The sequence below is a fragment of the Canis aureus genome, chromosome 1, assembly GCF_053574225.1.
Source record: "Canis aureus isolate CA01 chromosome 1, VMU_Caureus_v.1.0, whole genome shotgun sequence".
NCBI classification, from domain to species: Eukaryota; Metazoa; Chordata; class Mammalia; order Carnivora; family Canidae; genus Canis; species Canis aureus.
The window spans coordinates 121,962,501-121,983,448 of NC_135611.1; the positions used below are offsets into that span (position 1 = coordinate 121,962,501).

At 59.7% G+C, this 20,948-nt stretch overlaps 1 protein-coding gene across 7 annotated transcripts in view; it reads right to left on the minus strand.

The window, feature by feature from the left end:
• ZNF536 (zinc finger protein 536) overlaps positions 1-20,948 on the minus strand; it is a 430,531-nt gene that overhangs the window by 318,525 nt on the left and 91,058 nt on the right. The window contains exon 1 of one of the 7 annotated variants that reach the window (XM_077856518.1): positions 12,779-12,805. The exons of 4 other annotated variants lie outside the window; for them this stretch is intronic. The gene's annotated coding sequence lies outside the window, so the exon portion shown is untranslated. Of the gene's footprint in view, positions 1-829; positions 1,005-2,660; positions 2,922-12,778; positions 12,806-20,948 lie in introns of those variants that run through there. 2 more of the 7 variants (XM_077856568.1, XM_077856548.1) reach the window with 2 other exon arrangements.

Sequence of the window (20,948 nt, forward strand, 5' to 3'; positions counted from 1 at the left end):
TTGCTTCATATGAAGCCACTGTGGATTAGCATAAAAATTAACACTTAAATTTCGGCTTATTTTCCACCCTCTCCTCCTGCCACAACAATCAATTCCTCTTATAAATCTGATTAGATTTTATGATGCTTATTATTCAGAGCATGTCTCAACACAGCATTCACAGGCTTGAAGACTATTTGTTTAAATAGAAAAAAGAAGCAGATAAATCTATAGGTATTTTTTATTACCCCATTCCCTACCAGTTTCTTTCTCATATTGTAACATCAGTAATTGATTGCACACATTAATTAACATGTAAGGTAGAAATTCTGCATTATGCATGATTTATTTTCCTATCTGGTGAGTAGGTTTGTCTGCTGCCCTTGTGTTTCTAGGACATTGGGCTCGATTCTGGTCCAGACATAAATGCCAATGCTCATTCCCCCTGAAAGTTATTAATGTCAGATATGAAATGAGATTTTTTATTTCACCTGCTTACTAATCCACAAAAGCTGTTTTGAGTGATGCAGGCTTAAACGCCAAAATTCGAAATGATATATTGCTATATCTGATAACATGCAAATATGTTCATTAGACATAATTTAGCAGGAGAGAATAGTAACACTTTTATAACAAGTCTAGGTCAAAAATGGTTGTTAATTAAACAAGTCATGAAAAATGGCATTACAAGGAGACTGTCCAGCAGACACCAGACTTTCTGATGATGTGCCGCTGATGGGTACCCAACGCTTCCCACTAAAACGGAGAAGGGGGGGGGGATGAAAAAAAAAAAAAAAACTTTCTGAGCGTTTCACGTAATCTAAAGCAAGGTTAACAAAACTACACCCACGTGAGGAAGCTCAAACCCATCGCATGTTCTTCTGAGATCTTAATGGTAACGCGCCATACTTCTCCCTTTCAAGACGCGATTCCGCTTTCTTAGTGGCTTAAAGTGATTTATATGGTTGACTCCTTCACAAATAAACCAGAAAAGAAATTAATATTACATCCGGCCATGCTGCTGGCTGCCCCGAGTGGTTATGGCTCTGTGTTTTAAACCAAGCAGAGCAATAAGCGAAGGGACGGTGGGACGGGGAGGGCAGGGGTGGGCGCCCAGGTGCGTGGAGGATGGATGCACGGGGCGGGGGGGGGGGGACCCCGAGCCTGGGCGTCTTCTTCCCCTTTCCCGGAGTCGTTAGCAAGGAGACGCTTTGGTTGCCTAGGGAACCGGCGGTAGTAAGAACTCTTTCGATTGGCCGTGAGTTGAGATTTAAGGGGTGGGGTTCTGATACAGGGGTCCCACAGGCCACCTTGTACTGGCTCAGCTGCCTGGGGGTGGGTGGGGGGAGCTCGGGAGTACCTGGGGGAAAGACGGCGTTTGGGAGGTCAGCACAGTCCAGGGTGCCGGGTGCAGGGGGAGTTCCAGCTGGCCACCCACGCCGCCTTCCGTGGAGTCAGGGAAGCATTCACAGCGTGGGAAGGGCTGGAAGCACCTTCTGGGACCAACAGACGCCCCACACAAGGGGCCTGTATGAAAGCCATCGGTCGACGCTCTACGCGTCCAAGGGATCCGTGCAGCCGGACCCCGGAAACACCGCCTGTAAAGCCGGAAAACACCTCCGTGCGTTTGGAGTCGTGCACAGTAAGGCACGCCGAGTGGGGCAGCGAACGGGCCTCTCAGCAAACCACAAGAAGTCCGCATTAAGCCATCTGAGCAGCCCGGCCAGTTCACGACTCCAACTCGGGCGCAGAAGCCGTGTCCAATCCTCAGCCACCTGGCGGAGGCAGGGCCGTCCCCACATCCTCCACGTCCAAGTGCAAAGCGCTCTCGCCCGTAGCCTGGCTTGCACACGACGTCACGACTGTTGCTAGAAATCTCACCTCGCCTATGCATTGCATTTTATGGTTCCTGTGTTTCCAGATACAGAAGCTCAGCCAGTGAAACAGGCCCCGCGCGGCCTTCCTCCCACCCACCGATCGTTGATAACGCGACGTTCAAAACAGGGAAAATGCACGGAAACCTCGGCGGGAGAAGGAAATGCGAGTTCTACGGGGCCCCTGGTATCTGCTTCATCCTCACGACGCCCTTCCTTGTATCTCCTGCCCACTCCGTGCCCCGTGTCACACCACGGTCCTGCTTCCTGCACAGAGCGGCCCATCGCTTCCCCGCCACGGATTTCACCTGGCCTCACATCCCAGCAGCAGCCCAAGGACGATTCAGGGTCACAAGGTTTGGTGAGGAGGTCCTGGGGGGACCCTATAAGTTCTCAGGCAGTGGGGAAGCCCTGGGGAGGGAGGCCTCAGAGACCCCCCGCCCCCCTGCACACAAGCGGCACACGCTTAGCCGTGCCTCTCACAGGCCAGCAGCGCCTTCTCGGGGCCCCCGGCACGACGCATCTGACTTCACTGGGTGCCACACACCCAATGACGAGAAAGACGCCCGGGGTCTACCCGGGGTCATGGTTAAACTAGTCCACGTTTCCCCGCAAAGGCTTGAATTCATTTCCAAGTGTTTCATCTGTTGAATGAATGAACTAACGCATGCACGAGCGGACAGGTGAAGAAGCGAGTGAATGCACAAAGGCACGCATCGGTGCAGGGTGGGGAGAGAAGGGAGGGCGAAGAGAGTCTTCAAAAAGTAATAAAGGCATAAATTAACGCGTCAAGGCAAAAATACATACGTAAATGAAAAAGCACCTCCCGAGGGGATGGGTGAACGCCACGGGTAGCTTTGTCCCGAGCACGTGTGCTCCCGCGCGCCCGCACGCCCAGCCGGCGGGACCTCAGAGAAGAAACAGTACGTGAGGTCTTTCTTGTCACGGGGTTTGGTCACCCATCCTTGGCTTCCTTCCCGTATCTCAAAGAACACGGACTCCCAGGGAGCCGAGTGGGGCGGCCCGCAGGACTGTGCACAAAGTCTCCCAGGCTCACGGGGGAGACGCGTGTCCCCCGCCTCCTGGCTGAACCTGGGGGATGAGAGAAGCCGGTCAGGTGTGTCTGACGCCTGCACCTCGGGCACACCCAAGTGGACAAGCCACACCATCCCCCGGGCTTCCGTTGCTTCATCCGCCCAACGGAGATAACGCATCCAAAAGTGCGCAGCCCAGGGTCCGGCGCCAGGTAGCCCTCGACTGCGGCCGTCGTGGTCGAGCGCGCCGAGCAGATCTGCCCCCAGGCGGACATCCCGCCCTACCAGAGGTGCGGGGGGCCAGGCTCTCCGAAGCAGGGGACGAGACCGCAGGCACCCTCCTGACTCCCTTCGGCTACGTCCTCTACCAAGCTCCGTGATCTGCCTGGATGTGGACATTTTCTACTCAAAACGACGACCCAGAGTTCACCTTTGAGGTCTTTGCTCTTCTGCGGAATGTGGTCTCCTACCTACGGAACCGAGAACTTGGTCTCGACGGTGGTTTCTCAGCACTTCCTATAGCATAGTCCCCTTCCAGGGAGATCTTCCCGTGGGGCTGCCCAGCAGAGCCCGGGGCCTCCTCCCCTTCCTCCGGCTCTCACCGGCTCTCCTTGGAACTCCCGGGGTGCCGTGGAAGCCACTTTGAGGACGGTCAGGCTAGCACCCTCCGGATGGCCAGGGACCCGTTTCGTTACAACAGTCACGGTTACACGGGGGGACGCGTCCCGGATGCCTGGAGGTCAGCAGGCCCACGAGCCCACCCTGGGATGGTCATCAGCACCTCGTCAACCTGGTGTCGCGCTGCGGCCGGGCAGCTAGAGAGGTGCCTCCAGCCTGGATCAGCCACCGGCTCCTCTCTTCTGCTTCCGGCCCTGCCACTAATTCCGAGCGAGGGGCCAGCTCCCCTCGAGGCAGCCAGACTCAGACCCAGGCATGAGCCCTGGAGAAGACGACAGGCTTCTTGGGTCTGTGGCCCCTGTGGGCAGCTCAAGAGCTGCTGCCTCAGGCACGCGTCAGGAAAACGTGGACACCCGCGACCCTCCCCGAAACAAACTGGCCATAAGACCCCGTCAGAGGTCACCTCCCAGACGGAAGACGGGAACTCCTGCATTTCCCCCTTTCCTCCCATCTTAACTAGACGAGCGACTACCAGGCCCAAATCTCCATCACCTGAGTCCCACCCTCACCTGGCCACCCCTGCTTACACCTGTGCCGTTAACTAGCTGCGATTTTTTCTTAAAATGGACTCACAGGGCTCCTTAAATCAATGTGTTTCAAAGGGAAATTTTATATACCAGTGCCCTACATTTAAAAAAAAACAGTATTTATTTACTCCTCGCTTAATGTGTAAGGGAGGGTGTCCTGCTGTACCGACAGCCACGTTGAATCTGAAGTCACCTCCCGCCACGGGGGAGACAGTGCAGGGCGCGCCCAGGACGCACCAACTGCGGGGGAGGCGCCCGGGGGAGAATCCTCCTCCACCGCATTTGGACTCCAGCACCTAAAACCTGGCCGGGTCCCCGGGGTCCCGAGCTCTAAAGTGGGGGGTGACGGTAGCACCTGTCTAAAAGGTTGTTGCAAGAGTTGCATTAAGTGAGATAATTAACTAATGATTAATTAATTGAAACAACGTGCCCGGCACAGAGTTGGCCGCCGCTGCTGTTGTTACACCAAACGATCCGCCAGCAGGAGGGGGGTCTCACCTGGCCATCGATCACGTGTCCCCCACAGGACGTGGGCGCACAGACGCCGAGCCAGGCAAGCAGAGCGGCACGGGGCAAGGCCAGGGGGTCCTCGCCCGGCCGCGCCACCAGCCCACCGTCAACCTCTGGAGTCTCTTCCCTTCACGCCTGGACGCTCCCAAGTGTACAGTCTGGGGATCAAACCCAGAGGCCATGGGGGAATTGAGTCCCCGAGGCCCGCACAAGGTGGATGACCACTTGCACCAGCTTCCCAGCTGTGGCAGGTGCTGGCGGCCCGGAGGGGGAGGGACACGAGGCCCAGCGTTGGCACGAAGGAGGCGCACGTTGGGTCCCCGGTCTGAGACCCACAGCTGGAGGAAGGCCTCGAGCGTGGGGCCTGGGAGCCATGGGCTCCGAGGGCTGGGCCGCCCCCCCGGACTCCTTCCCGAGTCCCACCCTGGCCTCGGCTCATGCCCTCCATGCTCCTCGCCCGCAGCCACCACCACCACCACATCGACACGTCCCCTTGAAAACTCCTGAAACGGCGCACGTGGGGGGGACCTGCCTCCTGCCTCCTCCCAGCCGCCCCCCCAGCACCCACGGGTGCCACCTCCTCGGGAGCGGAAGTTCATGCCTGGGTCCTGGGCGGCACCCGGTTTGTCCAGGAACAGGTCAGCACCTCCCAGGTTCCGCATCTAAGGGTCTGCCCTCCAGAGTCCAGCCGCTTCGCGGACACAAAGTAGATCGGCAGGAACTCCCTCGAAAACGTGGTGGGGACCCTGGGCCTGCGCCACGGCCAATCCACGCCAATCCACGCGAGCGTGTGGGAGCCTCCGCCCCACCGCCCCGAGGCTCGGGCCTCCCCTGGGTTCCCCGACGGCGACGCACGTGGCCCCTTCCCTCCTCGCCTGCAGGAGGGCGCTGGTCCCCGGGGCTGGGGCTCCCCTGGAGGAGGGAGGAGCGTGGGCTGAGGGTCACCTGCAGAGGCTCCCGCGGGCGCAGAGGTCCACTTGGGAGGCGGAAGCACGCGCTCCCTAAAACAGGCGATGTTGAGTGTCTGGGACGGATGGAGGGTATGAGGCCACGCTGCTCAGTCTGGCGGGCCCCTCGGACTCAGAAGGCCTCGTCCAGAAAGCTGCGTGGGAGCGGCGCTCCCGGGGGCGGGCACGCGTGGGGCTCCGGGCAAGCCAGCGCGCCGCGACCACGGAAGGGCTCGCCCGGCGCCCCACACGGGCCTGGCCCCCGGCCCCCGGCCGAGCCCACGGCCCAGCCCCTTCTTCAGCTGCGTTCGGCCCGCTGTCTCGAGGACAGCACACCAGCAAGGAACCAACAACGACAAAAATGTGCTTTCTCATTCCTCTGAGTCGTTCTGCTGGGCAATTTTACCGCACATTAGTTCAAAATAAGCTGCCAATGAAGCTGGATACAATTAAACTCATCCTGGAGCTTCTCCCTCAATAACCTGTGTCGGGTTGTTTTTATTCCCGTAAGGATCTCAGGTGCGGCGTTCTCTTGGGTTCAGACTTGCACCGCGTAGATGGTCCCGGCCTCCTCCTCCCGGGCTCAGGGCCTTGAAATGAGTTGCGTGTTGCGGTGAGCGTCACACCGGGGGGGTCTTTGTGGCCGTTTGTCCCTCCCTGTACCTGTACGGAGAGCACAGCGTAATGCTGGAACCTTCCGTAGTATAATCAGGCTCTAGAAAAACCGGGTGATTCCTAATTTAGCAGGAGCTCAGAACATTGCCCGATCTGCACCCCGAAGTCGACATTCGTTTGCCGGCACGGTTTCAGGAAAACACTTGTTTTAAAAAGGTGGCCTTGGGGATCCCCGGGTGGCTCGGGGGTTTAGCGCCCAGGGCGCGATCCTGGGGTCCCGGGATCGAGTCCCGCGTCGGGCTCCCTGCATGGGGCCTGCTTCTCCCTCCGCCTGTGTCTCTGCCTCTCTCTCTCTATGTCTATCATAAAATAAATAAATCTCAAAAAAATAAAAAGGTAGCCTCCGTGGACGGGCCGAAGTGACTCGCTTTAGGGCGGCACAAGCGAACTCGCCTCGAGAGCAAAAATAACGTGCTATCGTAATTTGATTATAACAAAAAAATCAAACGTGCTACGTTGTAAGCAAACAATAGGGATTTTTGTGCGACTAAACAGTTTTCTGGCTATCTGACCATGATTTATACAACCAAAATGATAAATCTAATCCCATCACCGGTAGATCAATTGCAGGTATAACAGATAAAACCTGAATAAATCATCGTATCACTGTATTGGAAGCACAAACAGCAGATAGAGAAGAGGGGGTCAGGCTTTAAGCTGAAATCTGTTTCCAGGCATTCCAAGGACAATTTGCAGTGGAGAAGTTCAATGTATACATAAAGTCATCTGATCCAAATATGCTAATGATTTTTATTGGTCAAATCTTAAAAGTGAGGTTTATTTTTATGAGTCTGCATTAATTAACCCAGCATGTACTATCTTTCAGACTATCTTGCCAGGGACTTTCATTTAAACATGTTTATTGTGAAATGTTTGCATTCTCCGCATTCGTGGCCCACACACAGATTATTTCATACTTTCCTCTGGAGCACTTAGAAAAGTTAAAAGGAGTTATTGTTTTTGATTAATGCCATTTTGGGCAGTTAAAAAAAAAAAAAAAAAGGAGTTCCAAATCCTAGCTCTGCATAAATTCTTTGACATTAAAAACAATCTCTTTTGCAAGTTCCACTGCCCTGAGATATGGGGGTGGGGGGGGAGGTGGGGGACCCGGGGTTTGTCTTAGTGGCCGGGCCTAAACGGAGCCTTATTATTAACCTCGGTGTTTGCACGAACTCCCGCGGAATAGCAACGGGCCGATGGGAAGCAGCTATCAATCACGGAAGGAGAGGCCGCGGGCTCGGGGCCGTGGCGCGGTGCCGCGCAGATGGGAGTCCTAAAGCCTTGCCTGTCATCTTTTGATTAAGAAAAGGAAATGATTTCACTAAAAAGATATTCCCTCTTGTGTTGTTTTGTTTTAAGTGAGTTTGTACTTTCCACCAAACTGGACATATTTATTGAGACTCATAAGTTACTTCACGATCACCAACATCACTGCAATCTCAACAAACTATTTTTTTCCTTGCCAATTATCCAAATATCATAACTATAAAATATCTTAAAACATTCTCCATACTGTAAACATCTTAGCTACAAAGCTTTGAGTGTAAACAGTATGATGCATCAGAATGGTTTTAAGCGATGTTATAAAAACTGCTCTTAAAAACTAAACAAAAATGTAAAGCTTCCATCTGCTTTATGATTTTTTTCCACTGCTGAACGGCTGCTGTGTGCCAGTTCACTGAACCATGGCTTGCTAAAGAGATTTCTGGGGTCACAGATTGAAAAAACAAAGAGCACGTCTTTAATGGTGGGATTTTTTTTTTTTTTTTCTCAAGTCTTCCTGACATGGCTGGAACCGAATTAAGTGCGCGGCGGCGGGAGAAGGCTCGCGGTGCCTGTTGCAAAAGTAACCCTCCCTCCCAGACACTCTCCTTCTAGAAGGGATGTCATTTCCGCAATTACCTTAGGTTTTGCGGTGACTGTCTATCGGCGACCTCAATACGCTCTTACTTCCTCGCAGAATTTTCTTTGGGGCCCTGCACGCACGAGTTAAAAATAGACAGCAAATGGCACGGCGCGGGAAAGGGCTCGGGCTTATTTTTGTGTACGGTCGCAGGTACGAGGCCGTGACAACCTAGAGACTGCCGCCTCCCCTCTGCTCCCGGGGGACGCCAGGGTCCCCGGGGACGCGAGGGTGCCTGGGCAGCTGAAAGACCCCTCGAAGATGCGACAGGGAAACTGTCCTTCCCTGGGAGGGTCCGTCTCGGATGCACGAGGGGCAGGGAGCTGGAGGCGGTGCAGGGGATCCATCCCGGAGCTCTGACGACACTGCAGCCCGCGGAGGGGAGGGGGACGGAGATGCTGGGTCCAGTGCAGTCTCCCATCAGGGACGGCACTGCCGCCCCAGATGCGTCCCGGAGGGCCCCTTAGCACCTGCCCTCGTCCCCTGAGGCCACCTCGTACCAATAACCTCCAGTGTGACCACAGGCTTTGGGCTTCCTGCGCAGGCGAGCTGGCCCCTGTTCCCCCCGAGCGGGAGCTACTTGGGCCTGGGGTGCGTGCGGGGGTGTCTGAATGTCTCCTGCCCCAGGAGAGGCTCGGAGTGAGGGAGACAGTGCATCAGCCCCTCAGCCGGGTGTGACCAGAGGCCCCTCTTCCCTCCGCTGCCCCTTAGGGGAGCAGATGCTCCTGGAGCGGGGACAGGGCGGGTAGGGTCGCCCGGGGCCTGGGGCCGGTTTGGCTGGGGGTCCGGCCGCCCTTCCTGGGGTGACGGACGCACATGAGACGACATGCACTGGACTCATGCAGCTTGCAGCCCCGCGGACCCCAAGGTGGGAGTCCTGAGGCCTACGCAGACGTCCAGAGCAGGGGAGGACCCCCATCCACAGGGCCCCCTCAACCCCGTCCCACTCCTCTCTGCAGCCTCCCGCCCATGTCCCAGGGCCCCTCCCTCCACCCCACAGCTCAGAGGCCTTACAGGCCTCCCCTGGGGCCCGCCCGGCTCTGTGAGCGGCTTCGAGGCTCCAAGGAGGAAGCCTGCTCGGGGCTAGGGCCCCTCACCCGGACCTGGTAAGGCCAACACGTCCTGAGCAGACCTGTGCCCAGGGCTGAACAAGGTCCTGGGGTGGCCCCCGAGGCCAGAGGGCACTGCGGGGGGCAGGGGGACCCTTGGGACGCAGACCTGACCCCACACTGTCCCCTCTCCCGAGGCGCGCACACCTCCCCCGAGCGTCACGCCAGAGAGCCCCCCGACAGCCGCACATGGTCCGCGGCCGCTGCCCGGCCCCACACGCCCTTCTGGGTGCCCCCCACCCCCAGCCCCTGGTGCGTCCAGAGCCCAACCCCGGCCCAGGCCGCACGGCGGGCCCGACGTCCCGGTGGCCAGAGCCCGAACATCCCCCAGCCCGTGGGCCCCGCGGGTTGGCGAGATCCTGCGCGCATTCCAAATTTAAATCTGGGACGCTCTCCCCTTTCCTCACGGCTCCAGAACACGGGGGAGGCATCTGCCTGGAAACAGCTGTCACCCGAAGGAGGAGGCGGCACACGCAGCTCTCCCGCGAGCACCGCCGTCAGAGCCACACATCAGCCAGGGTTACTTAGCTACGGAGCTGGGCGGCCTGGGGGGGACAGCACGGCGGCCCCATGTCCTCACGCGCGGGTGCCCCTCGGGCCGGGCACCCCGCTTCATCGTAGGGCGACTGAGGCTGCGAGAGGTCACGCACCCTGCTCAAGGTCGCACAGCCACTCCTCGGGCGACACGGGTCACAGTCCTGAGCATCGGAGCCCACGGTCACCAGCGGCTGATAATGCTGGCCGTGGGCGGGCTCGCGCCCTCACCCCGAAACGCTATCAGACGGGCAGGTGAGGCGTTTGCCCGAGGCTGAGTCCCCAGGAAGTGGCAGGACTAGGAGTCGAGGCCCGGCTCTCAGGCTCCCCGCCACTAAGCCACCTGTGGGTCGTCGATGCCACCGTCATCACCAGGGCAGCCGAAGGGCAACCCCGGGGTCTCGCGGGAGCCCGGACGGTGCTCAGTTCCTTCGCAATATTTAATTTCTATCGTCCCCTTTATCCCCAAAACACAGATACCGGGAAAATAAAGAGGCTCGGGGATGCGCCACCTTCCGAAGGTCAACCCGTTGAACTGCAGCAGGTGGGAGGGGTGGCTGGGGGCGGGGGGGGGGGGCGAGACCCCGGACCCCGCCTCGGCTGCAGCGGTGCCCCAGCCAGGATCGGGAAGGGGGTCTCACAACAGCAGCGGGGACAAGCGCTGGCGTGTCGTGCTCGCCGCCGCACGAGGGACGCTGCTGGGACCCGCGGCTGTTGCCAACCCGTGCGTACTGCTCGCCGAGGCTAATCTCGATTGCGACGAGGGTTTACACTAAGTCTAGAGAGAGGAGGGGGGCCAAGCCCAGATCTCCAGTTCATGCAGACAGCGGTAGGAGGCACGACAAACACTGACCATATTTAGGAGAAGCCGGGAGACTGGGGGCGCCAGCCGTTCGGCTCAGCGGCCCGACTCAGTGGGCCAAGCCGCCCGGCGGGGCGCGTCCAGCGCCAGGCCCGGCCTCCCTGGCGGTGCGGAGCCACAGGCAGGGGTTTCCATCAGTCCCCTTCAGGGTGGTCCAAGCTCCCATCGTGGAGACTAGTTCCCGGGGGGGGGGAGGGGGGCAGAATCACAAGGGAGTCACCGAGGTCCCCAGGACGAGGCTGCAGGCACAAGACCCAGGAGCCAGGGGCCGCACGGCCACCCGCCCTTCTCGAGCTCCCACGGCTCGGGTACAGACGGCATGAGAAACGCTGGCGGGTCAGGCTGCACTTTCCTCGAACTAATCACTAATGAAGTTTGGGGTGAGCTATTTTGAAAGCAGCCCACACAGCATAACCACACGCCGTCATCAGCTGCGATCCTCAAATGCAATTTCATTCATAATTAAATATGAAAAAGCCACCACCTTAAAATAACATCAGGGGTCACAGCTGAACTCCCCGGCCCGGGCGCTGGCCTCCGCTGACCTCGCCGAGACGCTCCCCACCACGTCCCGGGCGCAGGCACGCAGCCTCCTGCAGCCCCCCGAGTCCACCTCGCCGCCCGGACGCGCCCGCGGGCCGCCTCCAGGCCTCCCCGCCGCCCCCCGCTTCTGTGCACGCCCCGCTCCCAGCCAGCGGGGCTTCGAAGGGCAGCCCGAGCGCCGTGGCTCCGGAGAAACCCCGACAGGCCAAGGCTCGTGGGCCCGCGGCCAGCCACTGAACTCCACGGCTGTGGCCTCCACCATCCCTCGGGCAAGACTGCCCTGGCTCCCCGCTTGGCTTCCAGGCGCCCTTCGCATCCCGCCCATGGGTCTCCCATTCATTCATTCATTCATTCATTCATTTGCACTGCTTCCGGGGAGCACCTGCTGTGTGCCAGACGCCCAGAGAGCAACGCGAACGGTCAGACTTGGTGCTTGGCCTCCAGGAGGGCACCTTGCAGAGACACAGATGGGAAACCCAGCAGTGAGCACGCGGTGGGTCCCTGTAGCCAGACGCGGTCCGCCACGCTCGGGCCCTGCCCCACGCTCATACTGGAATCTAAACCAGTGTGGGACACAGTCGGGGCTGGCCAGCCCGTGTCCCCTTGTCCGTCCACGGCTCTGCCCCTGGGTAGAGGAGCTCCTGGAGCCACACTGAGGGGGGATTCAGTCGGTGGGGACAGTCCGAGTGGGCAGGTGTCAGCCCTCCCCGGGCTCCGTGGGCCACTGGCTGGCCCGATGCTGGGCAGCGGTGGCAACGCTGGAGGGGACCCGCGGAGGACTAAGGCAGAGAATAAGGCCACACCCGAAGCCCGGGTGGTCAGTGCACAAGCAGAAATGCTTCCAAGACCACAATCCGGGGGCAGCGCCCGCGAGGAAGACTGCGTCCACGTGCAAGGACCGCCCGGGGTGCTGAGCGGGAAGTGGCCCCCCAGCCTCAGGGCACGTGTCGGCCGAGAGGAGAAGGGTGTCCCCCGAGAGTCGGGAGCCCAGAGGCGACGGAGGAGCCCGTCCAGGCCCTGGGAGGGAGGCCGATGACCAGACACCCATCGCTACCGACCGAGCACTTGCTGGGGCCAGGTGGGGCCGGCTCGCAAGGAGGGGCTGGGGGGGGCCAGGCTTCCAGGAGCTCACGGACCCCAGCCGAGAGGAGAGGCCGCACTTGGGGGCCAGACAGGACGCATACCTGGCGGGAGGTGGCGGCGAGCCAGCAGCTTCATTCCTGAGACCCACCGTCTCACTGAGCCCCGCTGCCTTCCATGCACAAGGGTCCAAGGGGTCAAGTGACATGTTGGGGGCCACACGGCCAACACTGGAACCCGTGACCAGCTCCCGAGGCCGCTCCCTTCTCGGTTTTGCTAACCTGTGCACGCTCCGGCCTCCGCTGCTCCCTCGTGGCTTCCTCGTGTCCCACGTGCCCTACGGAGACCTCGCGGTCCTCACCCTGAATCTCATGCAGGAGGGGACGGGGGCCGAGAGGACCGTGACCTCACCGTGACCTCCCCGCCACGACTAGGGAAGCGCCTCCTCCTAACCTGCTGTCACGCCCGCACACCCTGACCCTGCTCCGGTCCTCGCGGCCCCACCTGGTCCTCTAACGCTCACCTGCCACCCGGGAATTTGCTTAGAATCCCGAAAGAGGGGATCCCTGGGTGGCGCAGCGGTTTGGCACCTGCCTTTGGCCCAGGGCGTGATCCTGGAGACCCGGGATCGAATCCCACGTCGGGCTCCCGGCATGGAGCCTGCTTCTCCCTCTGCCTGTGTCTCTGCCTCTCTCTCTCTCTCTCTGTGTGACTATCATAAATAAATAAAAATTTATTTAAAAAAAAAATTATTTAAAAAAAAAAAAAAAAAAGAATCCCGAAAGAGAAAGACGGGCTTCGGGGGCCGGCAAGTTCACTCGTGGACTTCCTGAGGACTCCGCGGACAAGCTTTTATGAACATCTTTCTCCATCCCTCCCCGAGCACCGCGCGGCCCTGGGTCCAACTTGGATGTCAGTGTCCACACCCAAACCGTCGGAATTATGACTCCACATAAAGGGAAGAGAATGTTCTGGAACCCCAAGCCCTCACTGCCAATTGGCTAAGCTGCTGCTTTTTCTGGTTGCTACCGCACTCAAATGCACGCACGGCGCTCTCGTTTTATTGAAAGTTGTGGGTCTGTCACCAATCATGTCCATCAATAATCAGCAGATTAGCAGCCTGCTTGTGCAGACACTTCTATTTTCAACCTGAAGGGTGGTTTGGGGGTTTCTTTTAAATTTAACTATCCTCATTAAGGATTCATAGCACACCAAAAGAGCGATGTTTTTTTTTAAAAAAAAAAAAAATTCATCTTTGCAGAGAAGGAATATCAGCAAAAATAATCACTATTCCAGGCTCAACAATGAGTCCCTAATGAGGACAGCAGTCATCAGTTAAATAAACATATCATTAGGGTGAGAATGGATGTGTCAACACAGACACAGTCCACTAATTTGGGGGTGGGGAGGTGGGTCGCCTGTGGTTAGTCTCGGTGGGGTCCAGCGGCGGGGCGGGTGCGTCTGGGGCAGAGTCATAGGTCACCTTTCAGAGGTAGGGCTCAGGGTGTGGCGAGGTCAGGTCAGGTCAGGTGGGAGCTCCCGATGGGACGCTGCCCTGGGCGTCAGGCAGGCCTGCAGCAGCGAGCAGGCTTTACCCAGAAAAGTTCCAGAAAGCTCCAGAGGGAAGGCCGACGATAAGGAAGACAAGAAGAGGAGCCTCTGAGCCCGAGGACCCAGGGCCGTGCTGTTCCCAGAGCCCAAGCCCCACCTGGGCGGCCACAGGATCCCGGGGTCCTCCGTGAGGATTTCCAGACTCTCCGGGGTGCACCGTCCTCTAGAGAGGAGGCTGGGGCGCAGGCCGGGGAGGGGAGGCTGCATCACGGAAGCAGGCTCGCTCTCCCCAAAGACTGCGTACCTCCTGCGCGTCAGGCAGCAAGCCAGGTGCCAGCCTACAGCGGGGACCGGGGCGCATTCGGCCCCTTCCGTCACGGGACTTAAATCAGGGGGGTGGGGGGGGACAGGAGCCAAATTAGGATGATCCCAGGACGTCAGAACGTGTTACAGAGGGAACCAACGGGGTGAGGGACAGCCAGAGGCCGGGAGGCCGAGCAAGGCCTTTCTGAGGAGCGGACATCCGAGCCAAGGCCTCGGGGAAGGATGGTTCCAGCAAAGGAGCAGAAGGGCAAGAGGAGGAAGCGGGGCGGAGGCTAAGGGTGAGCGGGCCACGTGCGGTGTACGTGCACACGCACCAGGGGCTGCTCCTCTGAGAAGGACCGGGGGGCAGGGGTCGCCGGTACGGCTCGTGGCCAGGAAGCTCAGGGGCCGAGGCTCAGCGATGGGGGCCGGTGAGAAGCAAGGGAACGGCGGGGCACGGAGCGGCCTCTCTGGAGGGCGAGGCCTGGGGAGCAGGCCCGGGGCCGCCGCACGCCTGTCACCGTGGAGTCGCGGACCCCAGCCGCCCCATGCTGCTACTTGGCAAAGTGAGACGCGCGCCACGATCACAGACCAGGCGCTGATGTGAGCACCTGAGGCCGCAGCTCTGCCAGGTGCCCGTGACGGAAGGGGAGGAGGCCGGGGCACACGGAAGGGACAGGAGGGGCGGACGTGACCTCGCAGCGGGGGAGGATGAGCAGGACGGCGGGGACGGGGCGGCGAGGCAGCCGTGACAGTCGAGGGCCCACGGAAAGCGAGTTGGAAGACAAGGCAGCGGCGGGGAGAAGGGAGGACGGCGGAGGCCACCCCTCAGGGGCCGTGGGCTGGACGGCCAAGGTCAAGTGGAAGGGAACTTGCTGGAGATGAGAAGGTCAGGGGAGCAGAGACCTCCAGACTCTTGGGCAACGACCGCGGCCAACAGCCCTGCAGGAAGCCCCCGAGAAGCGCGGCCCGGGAACTGCGGGGCCCAGACGGCTTCCTGCCTGACCCCGAGCCGCAACCTCCAGGGGAACGAGGGCGCGCACGGTACCGCGGGGGCCACCTCACAGGAAACGGCGCTCCGTCCAGGGGTGGCCAGGAGTTCCTGGGTCCCCGACCTCGGCCTGATGTTCCCAGTCCGTTGCTGGGAGAGCAGGACGCGCCGAGACCTCCAGCTCTGAGCCCCGCAAACCTCAGGAACTACGCTCAAGCACGGGTCCCACTGACCCTCGGGTCAACCTCCGCCAGGCGGGAAGCCCTGGGGCCCTTGAACAGGCTCACCTGCACGCCTGGAAGATACCTGGACACCTGCTTCTGACCCCTTCTGATCCTGAGAGAGCCCCAGCCTCCAGGGGCTGCGTCCGAGGGCAGGTGAGGGTCCGTGAGGCCCGCCCACCGGGTTGTGTCACGGGCACCATCTCCGGGCACCTAGAAGTCAACCCGGGGAGCCCTCCCAGGTACGCCTCCTGGAAACGGGAATCTAGGGCCCGGAGCGGCAGCGCCACTCTTCTAACCCTATTCAGGGGGCAAAGCGAGGACTTGAGTCAGGCCTCACAACTCCCAGCTGCAAAGCCAAGGGCCTTCTGGGTCCCTCGGGCCACCCCCAGCCCAGAATCCTGCAAGGCGGGTACGAAGCTAAAATGCCCCCAACCAGCCTGCACCCGCAAGCCCCAGCGTGCAGCAAACTGACACCAAGAGTGGGTTTCGCCCCAGTTCTGCGACTTCTGCCCGAGATGCTTACGTTACTGAATTTATTTTAATATAATACCAACGGCCACACACTTGAGTACGATCAGACGTAGAACAATTAATATTTAACATGTGGGCACCCGGAGCCTCCTGGCAGTGTGATCAATAAGGTATGCAACAGGGGTGCCTGGGGGACGCAGCCCATTAAGCACCTGCCTCCAGCACAGGTCATGATCTCGGGGGTCCTGGGACCCAGCCCCACATCGGGCTCCCCATCTCCCTCTGCCCCACCCCCAGCTCATGCTCTCTGTCTCTCTCAAAAAATAAATAAAATCTTTTTAAAATAAACTATGCAATATATTACTATTTACCCAACTCGGAAAAAATGGTGCTGCTGCTGCTGCTGCTGCTGGCGGTGGCGGTGAGGGTGGTCACGACTGAGCCGCAGCCGTGGATACGGACGCCTCCTGGACCCCAGGCCCACGACGGAGTGCTCTCCAACACAGCATCTCACGTAAGTCATGAGATTACAAAACATCAGCAAAAACACACCATTCTGCAATATTTTGGTCGGTTCAACGCCATCGATAGTTTTCAAAAAACCAAGGAGCACGGTTCAATAACACTGAGATCGATTCTGATTTCTCTTCAGAAATTTGATAGAGAAAGTCTGTCCCTCAAGGGCAGACCCCAGTAAGTTAAGTCACGCCCCAGAGCGGAATATCCTGCTGGCAATAAATCTGCATTTAAAAGGTGTGGGTTTTCATGGGAATATTGATGACCTGGGAACTGAGAGCAGCAGACGGACCGACCGGGGCGGCTGGACGGGCAAGAGGGCCCCGTAACATTTTGCGTGCGTCCTGCCCTGGTTCTTCCAGGGTCCGTGCACAAGACAGCTCCAGTAAGTACTGCTAAGGGTCATAAATCAGGCGCCTGATAAAAAAAAATAAATATTTAAAAATAAATAAATCTGAAATGTGATTTAATGCCCACCTCGACAGATGTCTTACTGTTACGGCTTGGTCCCCCTTTACAGAACAGAACCCCATGAAGGTAACCCCCGTCGAGCTTCCGCCTATGAGCAGAGAGTCTGCTAACCTCCCCATCTCCTATTCCCTGGCCCCTCGCCTCCGAAATTCCAACCGAGCATTTTTTTTACTCAAAGGGCAAAGTTGGACTAGGATTATGCGTGTTTTCCGTGCAAAGGATATGTTTTTCAACAAGCAGGACCACATTCCTCTGAAGCCAAAATATTCTCTGTAAGCTGATTGCTCCGGTCCCCTCGGACTTTCCTCAATAAGGCTCTGTTCTCCGGGCCTGCGGGCGTGTGACCGTGCGCTCGGGTGGGGCCCCCCCATACGGGTTTGTCTACGGAGAGGCCCCGGATGCGCCTCGGCCCGGCCCTTCCCGCGGCCACGGGGCCTCTCGCACGAAGCTGCCCACATCACAACCTTGGGAAGGCCGATCCATCTGCAACCCCGATCCATCTCTGTAAGCGTGAGATGGGGTCCCCTGGGTAAGAGCCTACGGTCTTCACTCCCATAGCTTGGTCTCGACGGCGCCCCAACATTCTGTCCTCATCGGGGGGGGGGGGCATGGAAGGAGGCGAGAGGGAGCGCGGGACGCACAAGCACAAGAGCAGAGCAGCCGAGGTTCCTAAGTCCCCCGGGATGCTCTTGGGGCTCTACAGGCCACCGAACTAGATCCAAAGTACAGACACCTGGCGAGATTGGCTCCAAGAGCGGCGGCAAAATCCTAAGGGAACCCGGGCTCCACATCGATGTCCACCCAACAAGCTGCCCAGAGAAAGGCACGCTTGGGGTCCGGCAAGCATCTCTCCCTCCTCCAGGGAGGACTCGCCGGATGAGACCTTAAGCTGAAGCGCACGTGTACAAGTAACCATTTGCACGACAAAACGGTTCTGGGGGTACGTGAGCGACTAGCCGAGGCCGTGTGGACGGCCCGAGGATGCGTGACCGTTTGTTGAGTGAGCGACGGCGGAGAGCCCGGCGAGCCAGAGAGCAGAACCCCCGCTGGGCCCCGGGGCAGGTGCGGAGCGGCCCAGGCCCACGGAACCCCTTCCTCAGAGCACACGAGCTCATCACTGGTGCCTCTTCGGGGTCCTGGAGGGTTTGCGGCCACAGGGACACAGCCCCATGGAGGAGGTGAAATTGCCCCCTGCAGCCGCAGCCCGAAGGCAGGCTCTACGGGTCTGGCCTCCTTCGTCCAACCCTCCGGGCACCCCCATCCCCAGGGGGGCTCCCGGAAGCCCTCCCCTAGGTCAGTGTCTGACGGACGGTCATCGCCCTAATTCTACGCAGGCGGCTCCCACCGTGTGCCAGGCGCTTGGCCGGGTCCTCCACCTGCATCACGTCATTTCCTCCACACCAGCCCCGCAAGGGGGTCCTACTGCCACCCTCACCTGAGAGGCGGAGGGGCCTGCCCACCCCTACGAGTCACGGAGGCCCGAGGAGCCGGGGCCCACACTGCCCACCAGCACCCTGACCCTGGGACGCCACGCAGGTCGTCTGAGCCGTGCCCTCCGCGCTAGGAGGAGTTCGCCGGCTGATACAAACCTCAGGGTCACCGCGATCCCCGATGCCACCCGGCGGAGGACAACCCCTGCCACAGGCGGGAGGACGGGGGCCAGCGTCTGGGAGGCGGGAGACGGTGATCTGAGGACAACCGAACACGGGCTCGAGACGCGAACGCCTCGGGGGGCTCGAGACGCGAACGCGCACCCAGTTCACCAAAGCTGCCCCCCAAGGAAGGGGGCGCGCACCACGTGCAGGTCTGACTCCCGAACAAAGCCCGCCGAGGAGGCTGGGGGAGTAATTACAGCATGCAAATGTCATGTGATTTTTGTCACTGATCTTTTAACATGCATAGCCGGGTTCATGTGTCTCCAATTCAAAATCCCAAATTGAAGACTTATGTGGAGATAATTATAAGCGAAAATCGAACGCAGGCCTGGAAAACACCCCACTTTCCTCATAAAGTAACTGCACGCCGAGGAGAGCCTGGATTCCCGGAGGCACCGGCCCGGGCTGGACCACACCGCGGGCTCGGCCTCCCCCATCTCGCCTGCACCCCAGGCCCCCCCGGGTCCCCCGGGGCCGGAGAGGACAACGCTCCTCCCGCACTCGCTGCGGCAATAACGCATCTTTTAACTGAAAGCTGTCGGGGAACAGGAGATTAAGATTGCGTAACGGGGGAAAGTGCTGTTTTGTTTTTCCAAATAGCTGAGCTGAGAAAAAAAAAAAAAAAAAAGAGTCGCGTGTCTTCCAAGGGCCACGTGTACAGGGTCGTCGCAGGTGCGCCCGAGACGGCAGCGGCCACCGGGTCACCGGGCCACCAGCTCACGCACAGCAGCCCTGGCCCCTCTGCTCCGAGGCCGGCAGCGAGCACCTTTAAGAGGATCCCGAGGAGAAGCCGGAGGGCCCCGCCGACCCCCGCACTATTAAATCTTTTTAAAATGTAATCTTCAGGGGATTTCGGCCGTAAATAAAGAACACGCCACATGTAAAAAATAAACTTACACTCATGACTTCATGCGTGACCCCGGGTTCAATTTCTGTTTGTGATTTAGCCGAGGGGAGACGAGGCAGCCGCTCAGTCCGCAGCGGGGACGCCAGCCCACTCCTCGGCGGGAGCGGCCACCCCGGGGGCGCGACCCCGACGGCCACGGGGCCAGCAGGTGGCACGCGGGGCAGCCGGGCACCTGGGACCGAGGCTTGGCTCACCCCCCGCCCCCCTCCGGGCACAGCTGGACGCCGTGTTCACTGAGGACAACCGGGCCGGGCCTTTCCGGGACTCGCTTCCACCCAGGCCACGTCCGCAGAAGCGGAGCCTCCGGGGCCGGTGCGCAAGACTCCGCGCCCCTGACCCCCTCGCCGGCCGGGGGTGCGGGACCCCCATAGTCTTCAGGCGCCCACGCCTACGCCGCCCTTACCGCCCTGCAGCGCTCGCCGCTCGGCCTTCCCAGGCCCCGCGTAGCCACCGGCAGGACAAAGCGGAGGCGAGGGCCTGTTTCCCATTTTACAGATGAAGACGCCGCTCGAGGAAGCCCCGCAGCCGGTTACCAGCCGCTCACCTTGTGGCCACGTGCCAGCCCCTCCCCGCCCAGGTCCCAGGCCCAGTGTCCAGGCCGAGGGTGCCCACTGGCCCCAGGGGTGGGGGTGAGAGCCACGCACAAGTCACCTCCAACCAAGGCCGTCTTCTGTCCTCCGGGGACGGCGGAGGGCGAGGGAGCAAGGAGGGGGGACATCTGTGCGAGTTCACACCAGCCCCCCCCCAAGAAAACCCTCACTGCCAAGCCAACTGCTACCCTCTGTGGGTTAGGAAGGCACGAACCCTGACACCAGAAAGTTTTCCCAAGTCCGAGGAGCTGATGCGTGTGAGTCGAGGACGAGAGCACTGCTCCCTGCAGGACTCGGGGCAGATGTGCCCCCCCGCCCCGGGCCTCCTTTCCTGCGTGCACAGAAGGTGTCACTAGGACTGCTGTCCACCAGGAACCCTTGGGGTGAACCAGCCCGTTGGGAAGCACTAGAAGGAGAGAAGGGATTTTCTGGAAGAAGTCGTGTGTCAGGAGGAAGGAGCTCTGACCGGGTGGGGGGGTGCGGCCAACAGGAAGTGGCCACCGATGCTATTGTCAGGGAGCCCCCCGCCTGAATCTCTCCCTGGACTATGAGGGCAGGCATGGGCTGCACTGTGGAGATGCCCCTGACATGATGGACAGTGGAGGGATGAGGGAGGGATGGGGGAGGGATGCAGGGGTGGGTGGATGAGGGGATGGGTGGAGGGATGAGGGAGGGATGGGGAGGGATGGAGGGGAGGGATGGAGGGAGGGAGGGATAAGGAAGGGATGAGGGGAGGGATGGAGGGAGGGAGGGAGGGGTGGGTGGATGGAGGGATGGATGGAGGGATGAGGGAGGGATGGAGGAGAGGGATGGAGGGAGAGATGGGGAGGGATGGAGGGAGGGATGGAGAGGAGTGAGGGATGAAGGAGGGATGAGGGGAGGGATGGAGGGAGGGAGGGATAGGTGGATGGAGGGATGGATAGAAGGATGAGGGAGGGATGAAGGAGAGGGATGGAGGGAAAGAAGGAGGGATTGAGGGAGGGATGAGGAAGGGAGGGAGGGATGGGTGGATGG